General features: G+C 38.1%; 1 long non-coding RNA gene across 1 annotated transcript in view; it reads right to left on the bottom strand.

The window, feature by feature from the left end:
- The window catches only part of LOC139363505 (uncharacterized), a 189,738-nt gene that overhangs the window by 128,284 nt on the left and 37,202 nt on the right, over positions 1–24,252 (bottom strand). Inside the window, exon 2 of the long non-coding RNA XR_011624026.1 lies at positions 21–114. This is a non-coding gene — a long non-coding RNA (uncharacterized lncRNA). The remainder of the gene's footprint in view (positions 1–20; positions 115–24,252) is intronic.

Here is a 24,252-nt window from a genome sequence, read left to right as displayed (position 1 = left end):
ACTTTGCTCTATGGACTCACCTCAAATGCTTTCTTGTGCAAGATCCGAGAACCTTCTCTTGTGGTCTGGATCAGGACCCCTTTCCAGTATTTAGAGAGGGAAAGTGAAAGCTTCCTAGGGGAAGTAGGAAAGTAGAAAAACAAATGAGAAAAAAAAAAGGTATGAAAATTTGAGGAGAAATACCACCATAGGGAGAACAATAATTAATAATTATTTACTTTGTAAAAATGAAGTATTATTTTTAATAATTTTTTCACATTTATTAAATCCTTAGAAAAATTCTAGGAATTTGATATTATGATTTTTAATGAACAAAATAAGGAAACTGAAGTTTGTAAAGTCCTTAAATGACTTGCGAAAGATACATTTGATTAAGAGGTTGAGTCTACAACAAACCAAGCTCTTGGGCTCCAAAACTAGGGCCCCTAAAAGGATCCACCTGCGAGGGAGGAAGTGTCTAATTGGAAAGAGGATCAACTAAAAGCACATTCAGTCTTGGTTTTTCTAGCTATACATATAACGTTCAGTCTTCTCTATGTTTTAGGTAGCATAAATACAAAAGGTCATGGGCCCTGCGTAAGAATGTTTTCTGATTTTAAACGTGCTAATTTTATTTTTTTACCCTGTTAAGGCATGTATACTTGAGAGGGAAAGGAAATTATGGAGTTATTTATTTGAGGTATATCTAAGATTTTTTTTTAAGTACGTTAGAAATTATGAAAACTGTATTCTATGCCCTAATGCTCTCAACACATTATCAGATTATGTAAATAAATACCTGGACAAATTGCTTTATTTATTCAATGTTTATGCACCTAGGGTTAAGAAAAATGCTACATTTAGTCTTTGCATGGTGATGCATGCCTGTAGTCCCAGCTACTCAGGTGACTGTGACAGGAGGATCGCTTGAGCCCAGAGGTTCATGTCTAGCTTGAGCAACACAGCAAGACCCCATCTCTCTCACTTAAAAAAAAAAAAAAAAAAAAAAAAAAGCTGTATTTAAAAATTATAGGAAGCAACTAAGACAGTTATCAGAGAAAAAAATATTGTTTATAATTCTTACATTAGAAAAGAGGAAAGTCTTAAAATTGAGTGAACCAAATACCCAACCTAAAAAAATTTGACAAAGAAGAGCACAATAAACCCAAAGAAAGGAACAAAAAAAGATAATAGAAATAAGTACAAAAACAAATGAAACAGAAAGTAAAATTTCAAAAAGCTAAAAGTTGTTCCTTAAAAAGATAAATGTTTGGTGATATTTACCCCCAAAAAAGGAAAGAATATGAAAAAAATAGCATTAGGCATAAAAGAGAAGATTCTTATTCTTTCCATAGGCATTAAAAAGGAATAAAAAAGAATATTATGAACAACCTCAGGCCAACAAGTTGTGAACAGATGAAATATATGTATTTGTAGAAAATATTACATAAAAATAACTTAAGAGGAACTAGAAATCCCTTGTATAGTAAAATCTAATTCAATCTGTAGTTTAAAATCTTGTCACACAGGAAATACCATGCCAGAAGAGTTTACTCATGCTACCAAACATTTCTTACATAAATTCTAAAACAGAAAAAAAGGAACACTTCCCAGAATATTTTATGAGAGTTGCATAACCTTGATATAAATGCTAGCCACGGACAGAACAAAATAGGAAAACTACAGATCAAGATTATTGTAATTCACTACTTTAACAAGTTAAAAGAGATTAAACCATGTAATTACATCCATAGTTGCAAAAAAGATGTTCAGTAAAATCAATAAACATTAATGATAGTACTTTCACGAAAGTAGAAAGAGAATGAGTAAAAAGACTTAGGAAGGAAATGTCTTTAACTTCATAAAGAAGACCTACAAAACTCTAGGGCAAATATGATATATAATAGTAAAAGTTTCAAGTATTCTTTTTAAGATCATGAACAGGACAAGGATGACCAGTCTTACAACTTCTTTTTCACACTACAGTTGAAGTCTCAGCTATCAAGACAAAACAAGAAAAAGAGAAGTTCTAAGAATTACAAGGAAAGAAATCAACTTTTTCTTCTTCTTCTTCTTCTTCTTCTTATTATTATTATTATTATTATTATTATTATTATTTGAGACAAGATCTCACTCTGTGGCCCAGGCTGGAGTGGAGTGGTGCCATCGTAGCTTACTGCAGCCTTGCTCCTGAGTTTAAGTGATTCTCCCACCTCAGCCGCCCAAGTAGCTGGGACCACAGGCATATGCCACCACGCCTGGCTACTGTTTCTTTATTTTTGTAAGGACGGGGATCTCCATATATTACCCAGGATGGTCTCGAACTCCTGGACTCAAGCAATCCTTCCACCTCAGCCTCCCAGAGTGCTGGGATTACAAGCATGAGCCATCACATCCAGCTCAACCTCTCATTATTAACAGGTGACATTGTTTAAATAGATAAATATCAGCAAATAAATTATATAAATTAAGAAAATTGATAAATTAATGAATAAACAAAAGCAATTTTATATATATCAAAAAATCAGATAGAAAATGCAATTTAAAATATCTTTTACAAAAGTAATAAATTATATAAAATACATAAACACATAGGAATAAATCTAAGAAAAGGCATGTAAGACACCTATAGAGAAGGAGAGAGCTTTTTGAAGTTCAGTAAATTACTCAATTATGGAAAAATATACCATGTTCTTGGATAAAACGATTCATATCATAAAGTTGTCCATTCTTTTCTAACGGACATAAATGCAAGTGTAATTATGATAACAACTCCAACAGGTTTTTTCATGGAACATGGCAAGTTGATTTTGAAATTTCTGTAAAGGATAAAGGGTAATGGATGGCCAACATGCTCCTAAGGAAGAAAAACAAGGAATTTGTCCCATTACATATTGAAACATTGTAAAACTATAGTTGTTAACTTATTAACAATGTGATATTGCACATTAATAAAGAAATAGGCCAAAGGAACAGAATGGGACATTTAGAGACAAATTCACAGATATATGAAAATTTGATTTATGGAGGGGGTAGTATTTGAGATCAATGAGAAAAAGATACACTATTCAACAAATGCACCATACACAAACACCAAATTCAAAGAGGATTAAGGCGTAAATGTAAAAGTCAAAACCGAAAAGAATGTAGGATATATCTATAAACAAAATTTAAAATGCACAACTCTGTAGAAGAAAATTGAAGAATTCAATGACTTTCGAACTAAAAACTCTTCTTTGTCAAATGGGTGAAATGATTAACTATGGAACAGCAAATATAAACAAATCACATATATAAAAGCAAATAAAATTTAGTTAATATTTTAATCTATCACTATTCCTAATTTGATTATTTAAAGAACTCCAAGCAATTATTAAGAAAAAGAGAAATGACCCAATAGAAAAATGGACAAAAGACCCAAAAAAGGAATTCCACAGAAAAGGAAACATATATGGCCCATAAACACACGGAAAGAAACTCAGCTTCAACATTAATCAGAGAAGCACAAATACAAATCACAGTGAAGTTTTATGATATTGCAACTCACACTCACCAGATTGGGAGTAAAACCAGACAGTAGCACATGTTAAGAGGATGTTGAGCAATGAGATTTCTCATCTACATCTGGTGGGAATTTAAATATTATGTACTACAACCGGCCGGGTGCAGTGGTTCATGCCTGTAATCCTAGCACTTTGGGAAGCCGAGGCCTGCAGCTCATTTGAGGCCAAGAGTTCCAGATCAGCCTGGTCAACAAGGCAAAAAACCCATATCTACAAAAAATACAAAAAGTAGCCAGGTGTGATAACATACACCTGTAATCCCAGCTACTGGGGAGGCTGAGGTGGGAGGATGGCTTGAGCCCAGGAAGTCAAGGCTACAGTGCACCGTGATAGCAGCACCACAGCACTCCAGCCCAGTGACAAGTGAGACCCTGCCTCAGAGACAAAAAAGGAGAGTGAATACATTCATAGGAAGGATTATTGTGCAACAATGAAAATTTAGTGAGCTACAGGCACAGGCATCAACAGGACGACTTCCCAAGACATAATTTTGAGCAAGACGAGCAAGTCCCAGGAAAATATAAATAAAAATTTCAATTCATATAAATTCCCACCAAAGAAAAAACTAAACTGTATTTTGTTTTGGGTTATATACACGTGTGTTAAAACCATAAAGAAAAGCTTGGAGTGATGAACACAAAATTAGGGACAGTGGTTACCTCTGATGAGGGGCGGGAGAAGCAGCCTTTGAGGTTTACCCAGAAGATTTAAGGTGTGGCATATATTCCATTTCTAAAGCTCAGTGGTGGGTATGTGGGTGTTCATTCTGTCACTATTCTTTTTTTTTGAGACAGAGTCTCGCTCTGTCGTCCAGGCTGGAGTGCAGTGGTGTGATCTCGGCTCACTGAAAGCTCCGCCTCCCAGGTTCACACCATTCTCCTGCCTCAGCCTCCCAAGTAGCTGGGACTATAGGCGCCCACCACCTCGCCTGGCTAATTTTTTGTATTTTTAGTAGAGACGGGGTTTCACCGTATTAGCCAGGATGGTCTCGATTTCCTGATCTCGTGATCCGCCTGCCTCGGCCTCCCAAAGTGCTGGTATTACAGGAGTGAGTCACCGTGCCCGGCCCATCACTATTCCTTAGAGTACAGTTGTATTTTAGATTCTTCTGTGTATATGTGATATAGTCCACAATAAAAGTAAATCTATACTTTTCATGGCCTTGTCATGTACAGAAACCCCTCAAAATACCCTTATCCTTTACCACTGGACCATTTGGGTGGGAAATGTTTATATCTTCAGTATAAACAATACATACAAAGGCGACTACAAAACGTTTATGTGACATTTAAGGAATAACACTTAAGAACTAGAATATTGCCAGCATTTCAGAACCATCTTCCTCACCTGGTAAATCTCCATGATCATGTCCTCCTCCCTCCCTCCTTCCTTCATCGATGTGAAGGATTAGTTTTAAGGTTTGAATGGACAAAATGATAGAACACGAGAGAATGTACTGACTGTCCAGGTGAGCACAGAGGCTCAGAGGATAGGAATTTAGTGAGTGCCACTGTCAACATACTTCACATAGTTGGCAGTTTTGCCTAACATGGTCTCTGCCTGCAGAATTGCCACAAGTTGGAAATCCCACATCAGTCACCACTTCCTTGGGGACATTAGTTGTTCATGTAAAATTCCGAACAATGGAAGTTGGCTTTTAATCCATACGGAAATGGAACACAAAGACAGAGCCCTACAAGTGGAGTGTGATGCTGAGGATTTTCCCTTAAGCCTCTTCCCTTCCACATGTGTTGATGTGTGATGTGTTGGTTAAGTATTTGGAAAGCACAGCAGGTTTTAGGAATTATTCTTTTCTCTAAAAAGAACAATTTGCTCTTAGAAGAATGACAGTTTTCTTCCCTTATTACGTGAAAGCACCCTCTGACCCCCTAAAAATCAGAGATCTTTTGTAGGGATACACACAAGTGTGAAAAACTGAAAAGCAGAGCCGGTAATAATGGACAGAAAATTAAAGAGAGCTGTCACCTCTGGCAAGGGGAGGGAGGAGGACATGATCATGGAGATTTACCAGGTGAGGAAGGTGGTTCTGAAATACTGGCAATATTCTATTCTTAAGTGTTATTCTTTAAATGGCACATAAACGTTTCATAGTCTTCTTTGTACGTATTGTATATATCACAATACATTTTTATTTATTTTACCTGAAGTTCTATCTAGTTGCCAAAAAAAAAAAAAAGCAGAAGTAAAAAAAGGGTTTCCAAAGAACCAGGATCAGAATGAAGTAGACCAGCAGGAGAGAGGTTTGTCTTTTTTTTAATTTTTAATTTCTAATTTTTGTGGGTAGATAGTGGCTGTATGTATTTCTAGGTTTCAAGAGACGTTTTGATACAGGCATGCAATGTGACATAAGCACATCACAGAGAATGGGGTCTCCTCAAGCATTTATCCGGAGAGAGATTTTTCATGTACACCTGTACTCTTCAGGTTTCAGCCTTTTAAATACATAACTTTCACAAGAGATGTTTTGAATGTTTTCCCTTGACCTTGAGAAAGAAAAGCATTTGCTGAGATGTTGCCTATTGAGTGAAAGGGAGGGGAATCCTAGAGGAGAGGCCACTGAGTTTACCACCCAGTTGACGCACAAGAAGCAACTTGAGAAGGACTCCAAAAGCAGCATGTCAAGGGGAAACCAGCATTGAATCAGCTGAATGGGTACCTGGAAGTGGAGTGAATGTAAGTGCCAGTTTGCCTGCAATCCCCCCCGCCATGTATTCCTGTCCCAGAGTAATTATTAACAGCACTCCTGTTAGTGGCAGCAAATTCGTACGGGTCTGCAGCAACCTCAGCTCTTGCCTCCTCAGAAGAAAGCATTCGACTGAGGGGCCTATAGCAGAGTGAGGGACCGAGGTAAGTTTGAGAGCAGGAGTGAAGGTTTGTTAAACAGCTTCGGAACAGGAACAAAAGGAAATAAAGCACAACAAGAGGGACAAGTGGGTAACGTGAGAGATCTAGTGCGCTGTTTGACTTTTTTGACTTGGGGTTTTATATGTTGGCACGTTTCTGAGGCATTGTGCCTCTTCTCCCCTGATCCTTTACTTAGGGCAGGCTGTCTGCATGAGCAGGGACCTCCAGCTCTTGGGAGGAGCCACATGCGCGGTGTGTTTAATGGAGTTGTGCGCATGCTCACTTGAAGCATTCTTTCCTTACCGGTCGAGTGTTCCCATAAGGTCATATCCAGTTAAACTCTGCCATTTTGCCTCTTAGTTTACAGGTGTGACCCTACTCGCCCAGCTCCTGAGATCTTACTGGGAAGCTGCTGATCACCAGTTTCAGGTGTTTCTATTGAGAGACTGCCTTTCCCTGCCTGGGTTGCAGCCAGTTATTGTTTTGGAGAGACAATTAACAACTACCTATCACCTGATGGTCGTCTGACTGTCCCAAACCGGGGAGTGGGGAAGCCTCTCTTGCCCTGGTCATCTCTGCCTGACTACCTACCGTAACACTTCTTTCACTTTCAAAAGTGTCCAAATTTGACCATAAATAATGTGGTCAACCTGTACATACAGGAAGAAATGTAATGTGCTGTGGGAGGAGAAGGGCTCATCCAGGAAGACGTCTTAAAAAGGGACTATCTAGGGCTTAGTTGCGGTGGCTCTAATTGGCAAAGAAGTCTGGTAAAACTCTAAAAAAAATTAGAGAGAGGAAACGAAGAAGGAGAGAAGAAGGAGAAGGATAATTATTTTTGTGTTTATTTAGATCTATAGAAAAAAAAAGAAAAACACAATGGAAGTAGTTATTTTTTTGACCAACTTGTCTTCTGCGTTGAGCTTCTGAAGAGCATGCCTGGGCTTTCTTTCACCTCAGTTTTGTTTTCATCTGAGATAAGTAAAAGATATATGGGAACTGGTATTATCTAAGTTGATTTAGAGATTAGGGTGAGTTCATTTCCAGCTCTTCATCTTGCCTTTGGAGGAAAGGCTGGAAGCTTCCTACTCCTTCACATCGCAGAGCTTGTGACCTGTAATTTTTGCTGTTTCTCAATCTGCATTCTTGTGGCTTTGTTCATTAATGGCATGCTGTAATTTATGAGCTTTCCTCTTTTGACCCTTTAAGAGAACTTTATCAGCATTCTCTAATTTTATTAACAAAAGAAAAGAAACTATTTTTAGGAACCCAGACCATCCCAAGCACATGTTGCGGTTCTAAAAAGTGGTCCCGTGAGGTAGTTGCTCCCACACGTGGTCTCAGCTCAGAAGTTATTGTTTTTGCAAACGTTGTCCTTTAAGGAGGAACAAGGTGCAGAACTTTTGTGTCTCTTTTCCTTTCTTTTGAAATATCAATTTGCATATAACCATATGGTAAATAACAGCCTATAGGAAAAAGGGGAAGGGATGGAGAGCTACACGGAGGAAGTAGTAAACAGAAAAAGTAACAAGTCACACCGGAACCAGGAAACTACAAATTATAATGGTGGTGCTTCCGTTTTCTTCCTGCCTCTGTTCTTTTGAAACAGGGGCTAAATTGGGATGGGTAAGATCTAATTGGGATTCCCCCCCCAGATGCAACATCTTTGTGAATTTGTGGATGGGACCAGATAAGAAACTCGTGGAGGAAGGAGATTCAAATGAGCAGATTTCAGTATTCTTCAGGCAAACCCAGCCTTGAGTATCTCTCAGCCTTCAGAGATCCCAGAAAATCATAAATGATGGAGTCACTAGGAGATAAACAATGTAATTTGACTCAAAAGAATAGGTAGAAAATGAGACACACTAGGGAAAAAAAAAAAACCCTGCTATTTGTAAATTTATTCATGGTGGTTAAGATAAATAACAGCAATCAAATGGTTTAGTTACATGCAGGAAAATTTTATTTACTGGTCCCAGGCATGCTAAGCTCTGAATACCAATTTCCTGGGTGCAGGAGGATCACCTAGAATTATTGTAAAAAGTTGCATCATATCCAAGAGATATTTGTCAGCAAAAAGACTCACACAACAGGTTTAAACTGATGAATGCCCACTCTGATGGCTCAGTAAATATTATTAGTGATGCCTTAATTTTTCTTGGTTTTAAGGATGTCTTTCTTCTATACAAGCACTTCAGTTCTCTCTTTTAGTTGCTTCCTATAAGAGTAATCAATTCATATGTTAGACTTTCACTGGACATTTCATGGCAAAAGGAATATCGACCCAGTATTGACATTAATAATACATATAAAGGAGAATGGCAGGAAAACCTACAAAAATCTCTCCCTATCAACACAGACTCCAGCAAAGGTCATAGTAGAGTGGAACATTTACAGAGAGGTGAAAGGTATTGACAGAGATTAGCATGGAGCAGGGAAGAGAGACATACAATTTGTGTTTTAGAGTATGGCTGTCCCTCATATACATGCTTGTTCAATTTTTATTAGGGCAGTGTACCAAGTGTTTATGTTTTTCCCACTGCTCCAGATAATGAGCAAGGTCATCTCTTTCCAAGAGTGGAAAAGGTGGTGATGGTGGCTTCCTCCTTGAGAAACCAGCTGAGCCTATTAGCAGGGAAGCCACTCAGAAGGAAGGGTTCCATGTGTCAGGACGGATTCTTTCTCTTTAATATTTGAGCTCATTTGCTTCTCTAGACAAAGAGTAGTCTCTCTCCTTTTTAAAACAAATACACTCGGGAGGAGTCCTATTTTAAGTGTTGTTGACTTTTGGATTAATTGTTAAGGTGGTGTTTGCGACAAATTAGAATACAGTCAGCTGAGAGCAAAGATGACTTTTTCAGAAGGGGAAGGCTACTGATGGGTATGGGAAGTGGAACTGAAGACAGATGGCAGAGACATCAGGAGACAGAAAACGATGGAAGAGAAGAGAAGTGGGAAGAAGATGAAGATTAATTTCACTGATTTAAAAATTTTGTCTAAATTAATTCTGGCCATTCTGGGAATTTGCTCATGCTCTTCCATGCAATGTGTGGTTCCGGGGCAGACATTTATTGACCACCTGCAATGTTCCAGGCACTTAATTCAAACCTAGTGATTCAAAAGTGAGTAAGTTATAGGGATGGCTTCTATCACAGATAACATGCTAGAGGAAATGGCATCTAACATGAGCTTTGAAGAGTAAATAAGCATTCACAAAGGAGGCAGTAGCATGGAGCAGGATGGGGCCATTTGTGATTCCCAACTCAAACGAACACTCAAACATAGCTTGTAGTTTTTCAACTCTTCCTCAGAGTCACTAACTCTATACGTTGTAGTGTTGAGCCTTCAACACTGCCCTATATCTATTTACTGTCAGGATATAAACTAATTTTCTGTTTCTCAAAAAAAGAGGGACCACCGTTCATGAAAATCTTCCATTTCTTTTTGCCATCACCTATCCATCCATATCTCCCTCCACCCCATCACCTGGTCTCATAGGAAAATGTATTCCTTCTTCCTCCTTGAAAAAAACCAAGGCTTTCTTCAAGTCACTGAGACCCGGACCTTTCATATCTCACTTGAAAGCTATGAAATCATTGTCTCCATTATCTTTGCATCTTTATCCTCTTCCTTAGGTTCAGTATGAACAAAAGCTCAGATCCTCTCCATTTCAAAAAGCAAACATGCATGTACACACATGCACACACACACACAGAGAAACTCTTATTAAAATAATCCCAAACTGTTTTTCCCCTACCAGTACTTAGATTGTTTTATTAATCTCCTCATTGAAAAATCAATGAACTCATCTTAATTCTCATTCTAATTGACCTTTCTGCACCATTGGATATTGCTGATCTTTTCTTCCTTCTTAGAATGCTCTCCTTTCTTTCTTTTTTTATTTGAGACGGAGTCTTGCTCTGTCACCCAGGCCGGAATGCATGGATGTGATATCGGCTCTCTGCAAGCTCTGCCTCCCAGGTTCATGCCATTCTCCTGCCTCAGCCTCCTGAGTAGCTGGGACTACAGGCACCCGCCACCACGCCCGGCTATTATATATTTTTTTTTTGCATTTTTAGTAGAGACAGGTTTTCACCATATTAGCCAGGATGGTCTTGATCTTCTGACCTCGTGATCTGCCCGCCTCAGCCTCCCAAAGTGCTGGGATTACAGGCGTGAGCCACCGCACCCAGCCAGAATGCTCTCCTTTCTAAGTAAGACACTCATGGAATACTCTCCTTTCTGAAATATTGACTCCTTACCAGTTCCCTTCCTTTCGGCTATCTCCTCCTAACTTATTGTTCCTTATCCCTTAAATGTTCATAGTCTCCAGGGTTCAGACCTTGACCCAATTCTCACTCCATTACCTTTCCCAAGCAATTTTATTCTTGTAGGGCTTACTCTCTCTGACTTCTCACACTTAACCAACAGCAATTTATGTTAGATCTTCCTTCCTAACATACGTCAATTCTAACCCCCTCTCTATATCCCATCTACTGTCATTACTCAGCTTTGGCCATCCTCATCTCCCACCTGGTTTAGAATAAAAGCCTCCTAATGCATCTCTCTGCCTCTTCTGGCTACGCTCCAATTCTTTAACGCTGTGCAAGAGTGATGTTTCTAAGTGATAAATCTTATCTCTCTGCTATCCTTAAAACACTTGAGCAGTTCCTCATTGCTTTCAGAAGAAAGTCCATATCCTTATCAAAATTCTCATTGTGATGCAGCAAAGTATTTAAGACTTGACAATATACTTTTCTGATGTCTCCTCCCCTTCCTTACCCACCAAGCATATACTTGGGAAGATTTTCCATCATGATTTTTCAATCATGCCATGATTTTCAAACCTCATGCTTTTGCTTCTGCTTAAAGTTGAGCCTGGAATACCTTAAATTGACTTACTTGAAAAAAAACTGCATTTATTCTTCAAAATACAAATAAAATACTTTCTCTCTGAACCATTTCTTGATATTCCTCCTTACTCGTTCCACTGTGCAAATACACATATCCCAACCAAAGTTAGTTATTATTTCCTCTATACCCCTATCATATTTATTTCCTTCCACTACTTATCACTCATACCAGATTGTTTTATGGCTCTATGATCGCTGTGTTCCTCCTGGGAAATTAAAGACTTAATCCAGCATGACATGGACAGTTAATGTCACAACCAGAACAACAATGATCTAGAGTGCGTAAGCCAGTTAACCGTCTCTTAGGCCATGCTGTGTGGTTGATATCATCCTGCCGGAAGGGAAAGACACAGAGCTGATAACCTCTGTAAGTCTCCGTCTGCTACCGCCATGATTCTATGAACAACCTCTTTAAACGTTGCTTCACCACAGAATCTACATAGCTGATGCCTTTGTTTCCTAAAGGCTACCCTGGGAACAGCAGCAGGAAAAACAGCATCTCTCTCACCACATCATAGGCATCATTAATGAAGGTGATATCTTGGTAGTGTTCAGACTTGCCATCATTCCTAGATGCCTGGATAAACAGAATGACATTTTTAGGGCTTCCCCATAAACTGAATCATTTTGAAAAGTGCCCCAGTGACCCAAGTGGTTGGGTTTTCTGAGTGTTGATTTACTGTGGCTTATGGGCTAGTTGAATGAATTAATTGTGCTTAATTTAGCTATTAGTTCAAAGATCTTTCTGAAGATCAATCCAATATCAAAGTCCTTCTAAAGTCTAAAGAACTTTTTCTTTTCTAAAATGGGAATTGGGATGGAGATGTGGTTACAAATCTAGTGAACTTACATATTTTAATCTAATTGCAGATACTAGAAAACCCAATTGTAAGTAAACTATAAAAAGACACACTTACCTGTGCAAATAGAACTGTTTGTAAATAATTTAAGTTCCTTGGATAAATAATTATTTTAAGCAATAGTTTTATCATATGGAATGGAATTCTGGGTGTCATGTGCAAACCACAAAACATGTTAGCACTTCAGCTCTGAAAATGTACCGTGCTCTTTGGGGGATCTGGGGGAATGAAGCATGTGAAAATTTTGGGTCCAAAAGCCTAGGCCTCTCATGAAGTTCCTCTTTAACTTCTTCTATGACCTAAAGGAAGACAACCACCTGCTATGTCATTTTCCTCTAGTAAAATATGGGTTAAAAACACCTACCTTTCAAAGAGACTATGAATTAGGTATGATAAGTGAAATAGAAGTTTCCTGGGTTCTTAGGAGAAGTCAAACATTCTAAGGCTGAGGTGTCTGGGTCTCTATTGTATCATTGACTCATTGAGCACATGTTATATGTCAAGCACTAGTCTAAGCCCTGGGGATGAACAGACAACTAAAGAGACAAAAATTCTGGGGACTCCTAGAGGGAGGAGAAGTGGAGGAAGGCAAAGGCTGAGAAACTACCTACTGGGTGCTATACTCACTACCTGGGTGACAAGATCATTCATACCTCAAACCTCAGCATCATGCAATGTACCCATGTAACAAACCTGCACATGTAACCCCTGAATCTAAAATAAAAGTGGCAATTATAATTTTAAAAAGTTACTTAATGGGGGAGGAGAAAAGCAAGCAACAAACAAAAAACTAAGTAAAGTAGGTATTAGAAGATGGGAAGATGGGAGATAGTGTGGAGAACAATAAAACGGGGAAGGGGGCCAGGCAATCCTGCAGGTTGTGGTGGATTTCGATTTTCAATATAAAGCTGAGAAAGGACCTCACAAAGAGAGGGACTTTTCAGAAGCACATGAGGAGGTGAGTGAGATAAGGTGAGAACATGAGGATATTTGGAGAAAGAGCAACCCAGGCAGAGAGAATAAAAGGCATGGGAGATTTGAGATGCAAATGTAACTGTGTTTTCAGGGAATAGTGCAAAGGCCGGCACGGCTGCATGGTGGAAAAGAGTGAGTTAGCAGGGGGCGAGACGTATACAGCCTTGGAGCCTATTGAAGGGATTCGCTTCTCTGAGGGAGATGAGAGCCATTGGAGCATTTGATGCAGAGGAGGAACATGGTCTAACTTGTATCTTGAAGTATCCCTCTAGTTACTGTTTTGGGAATAGATTTGTGGGGAGATGCCCAGGTGGAAGCGGTTAGGAGGCAGTGGCAGTAGTGCAGTTAGTGCCTCGGACCAGGGAGGTGGCAATGGAAGCAATGCGAAGTAGTCAGACTCTGGATATATGTCATAAATAGAGACCACACAGGACTTCCTATTGGAATGAATTGGGAGCATTAGAGAAAGAAAGAAGTCACGATTGGCAGCAAGGTGTTTGTTCTAGCAAATGAAAGAATGTACTGGCCATTACAACTCTACTGGTGACACTAGATCAATTTGGGGAAAACTTAAAGCAAATTATTTAACATGATCTCTTTATCTGCCTTTGTTATGTATCTTTCTAAATCATAAAATGGGAGTAATCAACTGAGAATTTTTTTAAGACCTTAATTGAAAGATGCTAGCTAATAAAATTTTTTCTTGCGTCTATTACATTAAAAGGCTTGTTTGATTCTAATAAAATATTTATGATATAAAACATGTTTACAAGAAAGGTTAGCAAGAAAGAAATGATAGAATATTATTACTCAGGTTTTATAAGTGAAGAAACTGAGGTCCTGAGAAACTGACATGCACTAAGATGCAGTTCTTCAGATTTCTTCTTCAGAGAACTTTCTAGCATAACCATTACCTCTCTGACAACAGTAAGCCCCATCCATGGTACTTTTTATAATGATTTTTCTCCAGAAAGGCTCTTGGTTTTAATAGCTAATGAACCCGTCAACTAGAGAATATTGATTGTTATATAGGACACAATCTATTACCAGGTTTCCTCTTTCTTTTCCTTTAAATCCTGTTTTCCCACCTTTCAAGTTGAAAAGAGTCTTTAATCTATGACTTTTATTGTTCCTTATATATAAACTAAAATGTGAAGATTGACTTGAAATGCAAATGCTACTTTAACATCTTTCCAGCAAATACTACTTCTTGTACTAATGCTAGAGAGTGTGAGATAAATAAATTGGAGTTCAATTTTTCCTCCTTCTCAATTCTCTCTGTTTGCCATTTTAGAACACTGTGAAAGGCAGCAAGCTATGCTAGAAGATAAAACTTATAACAATTTTTATTTCCTCTGTTGTGACCTCCCCACTGGTCCCCCCCCCCCTCCAAAAAATCTTAACTGTTGGTTTTATAGTCTTCTCTGCTCTCAAGGGATTTGAGGTATGCAAAACTTTGGCTGAGATTGGAAAGAAACAGCTCAGAGGTGGGGACTGCTGCTTAAAATGTTCCTTTGTTTCATTTTTTTTTCCTGTTATTGTATACGAAACTTTGAAACTATCCTGACTTTCCATTCCAAAGGCAAAGGCCAGGACAGGTGCCAATCGCAGCGACCATTTGGTGGAGGGGCATACATGATGATTGGTTTTTATGGGGGCTCAGAGTGAAAGCAGAGGGGATTCTCAGAAGGTTTCATTATGAGATTAAGATGTTGGCCTTGTTAGGGTAAACTGTAATCCTCCGTCACCTTTTGGTGAGAGGGATCATGTGAGAACCTTCTACAAGGGAGATCTTCAGGTTTAATACCAACAAACACAATGCAGGGTCGTAGCAGTCCAAGAACTGAGTGGAAACTCCAGGGCTGGGGATGCTAAACTCCATCTGTGTTGATTTGCTTTGTAACCTGAGGCAAGTGTCTCTAAATTCCTTCAGCCTCCACTTCTTCATCTAAGTCAGGCTTGCCACAGGCACAGGTATTGTGTAAATACATGGATACTATCATTCCTTGGGGAAAAAAAAAATGCTTTGTTGAGCCAGCAGCGCTCTCTACTGCTTGAAGCAGGGTGTGAATAAGAGCTCCTGGGTCTTTCACCAAATTGTTAAAGATGTTCTGAGATGCTGTAGAAAAGATGCTTTCATGGCTTTAGAAACAGTACACAACAGCTGCTCAGATTGAGTAGTATCTCTTTAATGGCAGGGTTAGGAAGGTGTGTTTCATTTTTCTTTTGGATAAGTCACTTGGAAGTGATGGACTTATGGGCCTGCTGACCTGGCCATTTGACTATGTCGAACAGCAATCCCACCTTTAACTTGTTAGATTCATTTTCTATACTCCCCTCTATTCTCTCTCACCTCCCAAATACACACACACACACAACACACACACACACACACATCTCTGCATTTGCCTGACCTGTAGAGTATGATCTGAGGGATGCCAAAGTGCTTCCTGTTGCCACATATATGCATTCCTAAATATTTCTCCTGTTACAACATTTAAACCTGTTGTTTAAATAGAAAATAAGAGTCAAACATATCCCGTTGTTGCTCATGGGATCCGATTTGTGTTTACCAGTGTGGGCTCTGGGTTTGAATCTCAGCCTTGTCACTCAGCTCTGTGAATTCTCTGAGCCTTGATTTTATCTTCTGTAAAATGGTAGCAGTAATGGTACAGCCCTCATAGGGTTGCTGTACAAAGTAAAGATGATAATGATGTAAAATCCTTGGAATGTTGCCTGATGCATAATAAACACACAGTAGACACAGCTGCTGAGGTTATTATTGAAGTGGTACAGCGGAAAGAAATGGTACGGAGGAAGGTCAATCAGGATGGCGTAATGGGACAGAGCAAACCATAGACTTGTACTGACCATTTATGAGCATTTAAGTTAACTTTTATTCTGCTTCTGCTGATGGCAAAATTTAGGCAGGCTTGCAAGAGCTGCCTTGTTCTATAAGACAAAAGACTAGCCTAACCAGTCTCTTGCTAATAACTGGAGTGACCTCTAGTGGTTCTGATTTTTTTCATAGTGGAAAACACAAAACAAACCAGACTCACCCAAACTGTACACTATTTTGCTTGCACTCAAAATTCAGAAGCTGATTAAATGGAAATTAGTCTAGTGTTTAATTGAATTGACTGATTTATTAATAGAAGCCTTATTTCTACCAGATAGTTTCAAGAATCTCTTCCCAGTATGACCACACCCTCACTTCCATTTGGCCTTCTGTCCATTATTACTGAGTTGGGGGAGTAATTTATTAGCATTCAATTAAAATGTATAGATGTATTTAAAATGTATAGGATGCTTCCCATGGGCAAGACACTGTGCTAGGCAGAAAAGAACATATCAAGATGAAATATGGACAGATCCCTTTGAAAATACTAAAAAAGTACCTACTCTTAAAACATGCTAAAATAGATGTCGACACAAAGAATTACCACCATCTTATGCCTTATGGCTTTGTGGGCAACTTTGCTTTTTCTGCTATGGGAAGAAACAGATCCCCTCAGAATAAAACAAAATAAAGCATGCATATCCATTGATACACAAGAGAATTCTCACCCATGGGCTGGGAGGTTTGGCCAAGAGCAGAGCCAGGTAGCAAAGGAAAAATGTATCCTGCTATGGTTTAAAAAAAAAAAAAAAAAAAAAAAAAACATTAAATAAAGCAAAATTCAAAATTCAAAAATTAATTAAAGAAGTCATTTTAAATGTGTTTATTCCGCAACCATACATCATTTATGTTCTAGGTAATTCTATCTTCAAATAAATGTACTCCTTTTTACAACAGCATTGCCTTAAATATGCAAGTGAAAATGAAAACTTTTTATACATTTATATGATTTTTATTTAAATAAGTCCATAAGTTATTTATATTGCCAAATTCTGTTATACACTGTAGAATGTTAGCAATGTACATATGGCCAATGTATAAAAAGTAAGAGTCCCAAAGAAAATACTAGTGTCCTGATATAAGGCCCATACTCTGATTTTTTTTTTACTTGATGGGTATTTGAAACTGAAAAATATTTTTAGCTATCCATGCAAAGTGCAATTGTCTCTTATTTTTCCACTTGTACTTCATGAAGACCTTTGGTGATGTCTAGTTGACAGGCTAATAGCCTTACCACAAAGAGCTATTTAGACTTGGCAGAAATTTAGAAATTCCTGAAGCCTAAATCAATCTAAAAACCTCAAAACAAATTCACAAAACTTCAAATTCTGCCCTGGCAAAACTTTATTTGGTAATAGTGTGTAGGGGGATTCATTGCAAACACAATGTCTTCTAACGCTGGAATTTTCCTGAAGCACTGGGTTTCATCATTGGGCATTCTGTTCCATTTCTTTTTAGGGTTTCTATTTAATGTCATTTATGTTCAGCTTATGCCCTGGGAGTACAGAAATAGCCAGTTGAGAGTATATAAAATGTTCTGTTTTTAAAACTTATTTTTAAATTTGTTTTTATTCTTTTAAAATTATTTATTTCTTTATTTGTTTTCTTATTCTTTTTTATTTTTATTATATTTATGATTTATCTTATTTATCTTTAGCTGGTTATCAGTTTAAATAAACCTTAAAATGTTTCACATCTTAAAGATGTTGACCTCTCCAAGGTGGGGCTGGGCCTGATTAGGAGTTAAAACTGAGTGGAAAAAAACAATTCACAAAGACATATTACAGGAAACATTTATAGTAAAAAAATGAAAATTAGAATGTCATCTACATCAATACAATATGATGGTCTTTGAATTCTCATTGTCAAATCTTATTGGGTTCTATATTTAGTATTTAAAACTATATTGGCAATCTATTAGCCTTTCATAAGAAATTAATATTCTTAGCAAACATTGATTGAGTGGTGCTTTGTACAAAGTTGAACATCTTACACTTTTTTCAGCATTTTTACTCAAGCATTGGGCTGATAGTATTAACAAATACTGCTATTAATTATTCGAACTTAAATATTACCACTTAAAACAACTATAAACATGTTTAAGACAAAAAAGAGACTGGTTGACAATACAGATTTAGAATTAACCCTTCATGATAAATGAGAGAAGCTATGATATTTGGGTGTCTAACTTTGACTCCAGAGAAGTAACAAAACTGAATACGGTGTTAGGGTCATTGGGTGATAACTGCTCCAGGACGTTTTAAAGAAAGTAAAGTTAGCTTTAAGCAGCTTCACACGATTATCAGAGAGGCAATAGTGATTCATGCCTTTGAAATTTTTGCAATTGGGTGTGTTGTTTCATACCATTCAGTTTTATCCACCTGCCATTTTAACCTCCCTTTCGAGTATTGGGGAACAGGTTAGAGCCTCTTGGTCCCTTGGCTAATGGTTTAGCTCAGCAGTCTGCTGCCACCTAGTGTCTAGGATAGAGTGTCGTCTATTAACTCACACTTGGTGACTGAAGGAAGAACTCCAACTGCTCACCAGAAAGTACATACTACAAAAGCAAGCACACATGGGTGCTATGATAATGGCTCCCAAAGTGATCTAATGATGCCATCACATGATATTCAGTTCTCATCAACACATGTCTTACAATGGGAATGGCAGGACGTGGGGTGGGTAGGAGGGTCTGGTGGCAACAGTTCCAGTTTCACATTAAATCAGCAAACCACCTTACACATTTTCAAGCATCTGAGTCTCAAACCCCATTAAGTTAATGATGAGAATCCTCATGACTCCAGCCTTACCTGATGAGTTTCACTAACACGATCACAAAAGCTCTTGTAGAATTTCTGAGGGATTTACATTGAATTAGGTCTTCCATTTTCAGAGATACTTTTGGCTACTCGGTCTTAGCATAAGGGAAATTTCTCTTTATCTTGCCAACAAAATTATAGGCCTCTTTCACTTAAATCTTCCATTTATATCAACCTACAGTGGGATCATGTGTTACGTATGAAAGTCTACTTGTTACTAGGATATGACAACCAGTATTTGACATCCACTCTTCTTCCTGAGCCTGTTCTACTTATAGCTGTTCTGAAGAATATATTTCACTTCGGGAACCAAACACAGTGCTGTTACATAAAGTCTGATTGATAGGAGTTAAGGTGGGCAGAAGTTATCGAAATCTGAAAATCAAGTGCTTCAAGAGGAAAGAATGCATTATCATTAGAGCAGTGGGAAGATAGAATTGCCTGTGCTAGCTGGATGATTGGTGGGGAGCATCAGCCTCCACTGTGGATCCCAAGCACTAAGCCAGCCTGGCTTCCTGAAAACTGCTGACCTCAGAATGCAGGAATGATGTTGCCAGACGAGGTTCCCTTCAGCAGTCGATGGGCTCACAATGAAGGCTTGTTTGCTCATCTCACTGTGTGTCTCACTAGACTAGAATACTAGAACTCATGAAGAAATGGCCTCAGCAACTTGGAGCCAAAATGAGCACAGGGAATAAAAAAGAGAAATTAAAAATACCAGCCTCACCGTGACAGCCAATCTAACATCTCCCTCTCTGCTCATCTCTCCCTTCCCCTCCCTACTGATTATCTCAACATTCTTATACTTCCCTATTCTTTGTCCCTGTCATACACAGACACATGCACTCACATATTTATCCCTCCTCTTTCTTTTCTGCAAGAAATATATGCCACAGAATCACTCTTCTGGTAGTGAAACAACCATTGAGTTCAGTTAAAACCCACAGCTATAACATTTACCCATCCCCATTCAATTTCCCAATTGATTGCCAATCTTCCTCATCATTTCCTACATGGATATGGGCTTTAAATGCTACAGCATCATACACAGGATCTGTAAACAGAGCAAACATAATATTTATCTTTTCTTCTACAGTCCTGAATATTTTCATTTAAACAATCTCATTTATTAAGTTTAACCTCTAGCAAAGGCAAGACTCTTTCTCTGTTCTGATCATTAAGTACTTGGTTACCAGAAGGAAAACTGGATTTTAGATGAAGATTTTTTTGTGATCGTGTTAGCTTTGTTGTATCCCTGAATGTTCAATGATATAGTTAATGAAGATGGGTCACTAAACCTATGTCACTCATGAGAAAAAATTCCTAGATGATAAACAGCAAGGCAACCCGCATGCAGGTATGAGTATATATGTGTATATGCATATGTATAGACACACACACACACACACACACAGAGGAAAAAATATATGAACATACTACAGAGATACTGAAGCCAGGAACAAGAATCTTAACTTAAATATTAGACAAAGAAAAGCTCCTTTTGTGAAAAAAAACCACCTTAAAATACAAATTTTCAGTGCAGAACTTGAGTTACCAATGGATAGTGTTCCTAGTAAACCTGATGATAATAAAATGTCCATTTTTTGTTTTTTAGAGACAGGATCTCACTCTGTCACCCAGGCTGGAGTACAGTGGCACAATCATAGCTCACTGTAACCTCAGACTCCTGGGCTCAAGCCTTCTGCTTCAGCCTCCCGAGTAGCTCGGATCACAGGCATGTGAGACACACCCAGCTAAGTTTTTACTTTTTACTTTTTTTTTTTTTTCTCATAGAGATGAGTCTCATTATGTTGCCCAGGCTGGTCTCGAACTCCTGGCCTCAAACCATCCTCCTGTCAAAACACTTGGATTACAGGCCTGAATTACCACACCTGGCCAATAAAATGTCTACGCTTGTTGGAAAAAAAAACCCTCTGTTTATTGACACTTCCTGTATTATGTAAAGAAGGCCGAGAATCCTTTTGCACACTGTTTTATGAATATAACAGACAATACCCATCAATTGTGGCAGTGACTATACTGTTGTGCTCTTGGTAAGGTGCTAAGAACAATCCTTTCTGTAAAAAGATGAAGAACAAAACCCTTGAGCAGTAAAAGATGACACATTCGACAAATGCTAGCTAATTTCCTGCAACAGAGCATAATGAAAGTGCATGTGGACAGGGTGTGCGTTATCTGTAAAAAGAGAAGCAAAAAAAGAAACAAAAGCATCATCATATCTTTTGGTATCCAGAAATAAAATCCACTCAGTTAAATGGTGATTATGAGCAACTTTGAAGAGATTGTCAATATCAAATGCCATTTTTAAACAACCAAAGTTTCTCTTCATACATCTAGCAGTCTTACATTTTAATGAAACAGGCTCAGAATAGCACAACACATATTTCTAGGTTTTGATCATTAAAATTCTTCATCTGTGGACTACTAGCCATAAATAATCAACTTGAGAAAATAAACCAAACTTGATGGCTTTCTTGTTTCTTCTTACCATTTCTGGAACTTTGAACCTTTCCTTCCACACTCTCAACCAAAGATAGCCTAAACAAAGAAAGCCAGCTGTTTGCCCAATCTTTCCGATCGACCTGCATAAATCAAACTAGAAATGACCTTATTCCTTGTTTCAATGAAAAGGGACTTAGTGTCACAGCTAAACCTTTCACTGGAGAAGAGAAATGGGGTTGGCCAGAAAGACTAATGATAAACCTGCCAGTCAAGGTTTACTATAGAGAAACAACAGGAAATATCTATGAAGCTGTACACAGCTTGTCAAGATGACCAATGGAAGACCACATATATGACTTACCTTGACAATAGCTTAAACTCTGGAGGTTCCTTCCACTGTAGTAAGTTTTATGATGCCCTTGAACCAAGGAAGCAGTGTGCTGTGCGGGGGGGAACACGGGATTTGCTGATAAACAAATCTCGGTTTGAATCCTCCAAAGTCTACTTACCAGGTGAATGGTTTCTACAATTTTTTAATGAATCTGAACTTCTTCATTGTAAAATGAGTATAAAATCTATACCTAATTGTACTGTGTGAAGAACTAGAGATAATATGCAAAAAAGTACCTAGAGCACATCTATAAACGTTATAAAGGGCATTATGGGAGTTGAGCTTTGTGAAGGCAGAGCTGTCCTTAATTGAAGTCACTCTACCATAGTCTGTTTCATCTCAGATATGTATTTGAAAGGCCCTTTCATAAGAGGTTCTGTAAAAAGTAGTGCTCACGGGGAAAGTGTTATTCTGAAATCATCCTTCTTAAAATCAACTTTCTGAACTGCCACGCAGTCTTGGCAAATATGAATTTCCATCACCTCTTTGCTACATGCCAGATTGGAATATTGAGAATGCTGTCTATTACTCAATCTAAGTAACGTACATTACTTTTAATTGGAGGTTGTTTCACTACCTTTTTGAATGAGGAGACTAATCATTCATCAGAAATATACGATTAAGGACTTTTGTGTTAATTTGGCATTATTGCCATTGATCCGAAAGTGTTGTTATCTTTTAAGCAAGAGCTGAAGTGAGTTCCTCCCATATGTTTTGGCAGAATTGGTGCATCTGTAAGATTCAGCGCAAAGCCCTCCATGGCTTGGCATAGCAGCTGCACAGATCAGTGCTCTGGGGCGTATTCCAAGCACGTCACCACATAGATTTGCAACAATAAATCAGAAATTTCAAATCTACTGAACAAAGTTTGCTACTGGATCTGTAAGTTGATTTACTTTTGCAAACATCTATTAAGCATCTTTTCATGTAAGTCACTGTATAAATATTATTTAACTTTTCAGCTATCTTGCCCAGAGCCCAAAAAAGCTGCAGAAAATATTTAATTTTACCTCAAAAAGCATTTTATGCCAGATAAAGAGAACACATACAAAGTTTCAAAGCTTCAAAGAAAGAAGAAATATTTCAGAAACCTACCAATATTTACTATGGTTTTATTAGAAGTAAATCTTAGACAGGCAAGGATTTCTTCAACTGCACAGTAAAAGCACTCCCAAAAAGAAAAAAGTTTTGATAAATTAGACTTTATAAAAACTAAAAATGTCTGATTATCAAGAGACTCCATTCAGAAAGTAAATAGACATACCACAGAATCAGAGAAAATGTTCATAATACATATGTGAAGATGAACATATATTCAGAACATATTTCAAAATTGCTACAAGTCACCAATTTTAAAAGTGTAATAAATATTAGCAAAAGTTTTGAATAGACACATTCCATAAGAAGATATACAAGTAGCCAATAACCACATGAAAGAGTTTTCAACATCATTAGTCATCCACAAAATGCAATTTATTTATTTAGTGAGACAGGGCCTTGCTCTGTCTCTTAGGCTGGAGTACAGTAGTACAATCTCAACTCACCGAAGCCTTGACCTCTCTGGTTCAAGCAATCCTCCTACCTCAGTATCCCGAGTAGCTGGAACTGCAGGTGCACACCACCATGCCCAGCTAATTTTTGTATTTTTTGCAGAGACTGGATTTTGCCATGTTACCCAAGCTGGTCTCAAACTCCTGGGCTCAAGCAATCCACCCACCTCAGCCTTCCAAAGTGCTGGGATTACACGAGTGAGCCAGTGTGCCTGGCCAGTAAAATGCAATTTAAAATAAATAAAATACCATTTATACTCACTAGAAAGGCAAATATTGAAAGCAATGACAACACCAAGTGTCAGCAAGGACATGCAGCATTTGGAATTTGGAGCTCTCGGACCTTGCTGGTGGTGATGGCGTACAGTAAACCACTTTGGAGAACTATTTGACTTCCAGCAATTCCTCTCCTACCTATTTACAAAAGAGGAGTGATAATCCATGCCCACACACACACAAAAAAAAAATTGACTTGTACAAGCATATTCATAGCAGTTTTATTTATAATAGCCCCAAACTAAAAATAGCTCCAGTGTCCCTTAACAGGAAAATAGTACACACATTGTGGTATTTTCCCATAATGGAGCACTCTTCAGTAATAAAAAGAAAAGCACTGCTGACGTACACTACCACCTGGATGCATCTCAAAAGCATCATGTTGAATGCGAGAAGATGGGTACAAAAGGCTACAGAGGGTATGACTCCACTTCTGTGAAATCCAAATTCAGACAAAATTTTTATGGTTCTAAAAATCGGCTAGTGGTGAGAGGAGAATGTGGCTGGAAAGAAGCACAGAGACATTTTTAGTGGGGATGGAGATGTTCTCATCTTGCTTTGGATGGCGGTTACAAGGGTGTATACAAATGTTAAGTCTCAATGACTGAAAGGGCTCCACTTCTGCTAATAGCCAACTAGCTCCTACCAGGTTATTCTACCCTCTAATAATAACTATAAACTCTGGGGAAAATGTCAACA

Source organism: Macaca nemestrina, chromosome 5, assembly GCF_043159975.1.
Source record: "Macaca nemestrina isolate mMacNem1 chromosome 5, mMacNem.hap1, whole genome shotgun sequence".
Taxonomy (NCBI): Eukaryota; Metazoa; Chordata; class Mammalia; order Primates; family Cercopithecidae; genus Macaca; species Macaca nemestrina.
Note: the sequence above shows the minus strand (reverse complement) of the source record. Positions and strands in the feature narration are given on the sequence as shown.